This window comes from Mercenaria mercenaria, chromosome 14 (genome assembly GCF_021730395.1).
Source record: "Mercenaria mercenaria strain notata chromosome 14, MADL_Memer_1, whole genome shotgun sequence".
Classification (NCBI taxonomy): Eukaryota; Metazoa; Mollusca; class Bivalvia; order Venerida; family Veneridae; genus Mercenaria; species Mercenaria mercenaria.
In genome coordinates this window covers 30,444,814-30,448,629 of record NC_069374.1, presented here as the reverse complement: position 1 = coordinate 30,448,629, position 3,816 = coordinate 30,444,814, and the positions used below count along the sequence as shown (strand labels likewise).

The following is a 3,816-nucleotide window of genomic DNA, read 5'->3' as shown; positions in this document are numbered from 1 at the left end:
CAGTGAAGCAAAAAATAGACGGGGAAATATAAGTCCATTTGAAAGATTAGACCAGTCTTGTTACCGGCAGTTACATCATCGGCTCGGTTCTTTCTAAAAGGAGGAAAACTGTTATAAAAATGAATTCAAAACTTGTGATCGTTCTTATGCTGTGCAGTCTAATGGCTTTACAAATGTCTTGTGTACAAGGTAATTACATTGTGGAATTAATTGTTTGAATAAAGGCTTTTTCGAAGGATTAAGAGTTTTTGCATTTGTTTCTTTATCATTATTTCTTTTGCGGAAAAATGTTTGTCGATAACTGTTAATGTAATCTTGTTTTTTCGTGTAGGAAATTGCATAAATTAAAATACAACATAATTTTCAATAGGAGATTAACCTTCTTCTACATGGTCATCAGAAGCAATATTTTCACATTATAACTGACGTAGCCACGAGAAAAATGCCAGATTTGGTGTTCGCTAATAGAAGATGTTTTGAACTTGCATGGACAACATTTTTTTCATTTCACGTCTTTTCAAGGTTTTCATTCTTGCTCAACTTTCCTCCCACCGTCGTCTCTTTTATCTATCCCTTACCACTTCCCGTTCCATCTTTTTCTGTAATTTGCATAATTATAATTAAAATGTGCTGTATTTTTAAAGCAACCCCTCTATATTAATCCTTTTCCGTTACAGCATCTTTTTGTTGTGAGCTTTCTTTTCGATGTTTGACTCTATGGCTGTGCTTCGGGATGCTCTGTGCGTCCGTGAAATCTATTCTGGCTTACCTTTTATCTATATGTTGAAATTTTGAACATATAGCTACAAGCTTTATTTCACAGATCTAATTCAATAAATAACTGAAAACATGTTATGTACTGTATCTTTATACAACCGAGTTTTCACCAACGCGAAAACCAAATGCGAATTCGGACAGCGCATCCTAGTTCTGAAATTATTTGAAAATATTAGCATATCCTGTTAACTGATTGCTCTCAGATTTTAGAGACCATTTTTGAAAATTTAGAATAAGGCCTTGAACATAATTGAAATTCGTCGAAAAGCCGAATTCAGTACAAGTTAAATAACCGATCAAGCAACAGTTTTCATTTCTGACACGTTAGCAAAACTAGTCAAAAGATGTTCAAAATCTGAATAAATCTTGGTATATAATTTATACTAATATTTTATGATTTTAGGTGTTTGCTACAGCTATGTTTGTAGAAGACGGTGTGTGTATCGAGCACCTCTGTATGAAGAGTATGCATTTAGATATCTGTGGCCTAGAGCTTGTGGACAACAAGCCGTCGAACGCTGGGGCATCAAAGCCTGCTGTAGAACATGGGGCTTATATTAGCGACCATGTCACTTAATCAGTAAGGAAACACACGGTTTTCTACTTTTTGGAATATTTCATTTTCTTTGCAGCAATGTCATTTTAACCACTAGGTCGTGTTAGTTTTGTTCATTTTTTTCCTCGAAAAGTGAAGTACCTGGATTCTCTGTTGTTATATCTTCTAGCCATTTATGCTCATGGAGAACATTTGGTTTACTATGACAGAGTTCCACTTAAGCCGATGCTAGGAGGGAGGGGGTAAATGGTGTTGCACCTTTCATTATCTCTCATACATAGACTCTGCTTATTAGTTGTTTGACTGCGTTATTTCCTTCCAAAGAATCTTTATACAGTTATAAGCTCAGTATCGCCAGAATATCATCTTTTCTGATACTGAATTCTTTATTCATTGTATATAGAACTACATGTATTCTATATTATGAAAACTGGCATTATGCTAGATGTCAATGGATCTCTTTTACGACACCGGATGAAACGCACAGAATTACCTATATGACTGCATTGTGTGTTGACAAGTCTGTTTCCTCTGTAAATATTAGAGAGTACCTTTTTGCATTTGATGAATAATTTTTGGTATGTATCTGAGTTTGTCTCGTTTAAGTGCGCGCTGGCTTAGAAGTACATTTCATTGGCTGGCATACTGAGGCCAAAGACGAAATTTTGCGCTGGTAAAGTAAATTTTAAAGCGTACATGAATGTTTTGTTATGGGGGAGGGAGGTAGCAGTGCATTTGGAGTTAGAAACTGCACATATTTTACTTATTTACCTACAGTTTTACATTTATAATAACTACATTTTTTGCAATTCCCTTAGTCTCGTTTATCATTTTATCTCTCAAACTCATAGTTGTTTTCTTTCTTGTTTTTCAGAGTATTTCAAAGCGAGGTGGAGGGCGATCACGTGATTACTTTTTGGCAATCTCACTTAATTTATTCATCTTCGGGGACATAAATAACAACTGCGACCGGTTCACAGCTGTTAATTGCAATTGCTTTTTACTATACATCTATTTGTTATATGTAATGTATGTATAAGACATCTGTCAAAATAAATCCTTATTTTTCGTTGGGAAACGTCGAGTAATTTGTTTTATTTTATTCTTTTGTGTGACAAATGGTTAAGATATAAAAAAGAAAGAAAAACGGTTTAGTCGATTTTATTGGAGTCTCAATTTCCTAAAATGTACTCAGACGAAAAATGAATCTCATTGTTTGAGGCTTTAACAAATGCGAAGCATTGATTTAATTACTAACTCTGACAAAGTTTATTTTTTTAAAGGAACAATAGCATGTGAAATTATTCCAAGCAATGTCATAAAATTTGCTTTTTGGTTCTCTCACATTTGTTAGTTTAAGAACCAGCACGTATGCATATATTTAAATTAATGTTTGGTGCATTTTGTTCAGATCTTTGTTAAATAAACATGAATGATATATACATGTAATGACCATGTAAACATGATTATGAAACATTTGCCAATATCGACTTCGGACCCCTAAGATGGTCAAAATTTTAAATGGTCCGTCTCAACGTAATAAAATTTATGATATGCGGCAAGACAAACGTGCACATGATGGTGGTAAGATCTGGTTTCTTATGCAAACATATTTTTTTTTTTGCGTGAAAAAAAGAAGATTTTGTTTTGTCTGTCCGTCTGTCCGGGAAATTTGTATTACACATGTCGACATTCATCAACATTAGACATATCATCAACATTAGAAACCGTGTATCTGAGACTAAAGTGATTTAGTGCGATCGCCGTGTGTCTGTTGTCTGTATCGTTTGACAATTTTTGTTCTACTATTGATGAAGAGAATTGCTCTGAGAAAGTTTAATGTAGAAAGTATTGAATCTAGAGAGTTAAGATTGTCTTTCTATGATTTAATTCACTGACCAAAATTTTGACGCCAGAAAATTTCAAATTTGCCTAGATTTGATTAAAACAGAAATTATCACTACAGGTAGACTTGAATTTAGTTTCTAGAATGTCAACAAGGCTTTTATATTATATTGCTTAGTGACATAGTTTTTGATCAATATTCAAATGTAATCTACCTTTGATATAATGTAAAGCAAACCCGGTTTTATAACATCCAGTAGGAAATACTGCCTCTAGAGTGTTAACTTTTTTTCTATGATACAACCTTGTGATCCAGTTTTTAATGCCATATAATTCAGTTTCAAATAGTATCATGATTTTATCAACTCAAACATACTAACTAGATCCCATTAAGATCGAAAATAATTCATGGCTTTTAGTGTGTTGACAACAATGCCTAGTGACAATAAATTTAACCAATTATCATCTAGTTTAAAACTCGATGTAGATTTTTTAAAAACAGACATGCTGACCGGGTATAATATGTTTCCTTTAAAAACTAGATGCGTGCCCCCACTTCCTTGCACTGTACATGGTTTCATGACTGTACGTGAAATATCTTTAAGATATTTGCAACACAAACTTTTAAGCACTTTTTT

At 33.5% G+C, this 3,816-nt stretch overlaps 1 long non-coding RNA gene across 1 annotated transcript; it reads left to right on the top strand.

Annotated features, from left to right (window-relative positions):
• Positions 1–32: 32 nt before the first annotated feature.
• LOC123527152 (uncharacterized) lies at positions 33–2,411 on the top strand. The gene is made up of 3 exons (XR_006681644.2): positions 33–189; positions 1,181–1,357; positions 2,208–2,411. It is a non-coding gene; the product is annotated as an uncharacterized LOC123527152 (long non-coding RNA).
• Positions 2,412–3,816: the final 1,405 nt, after the last annotated feature.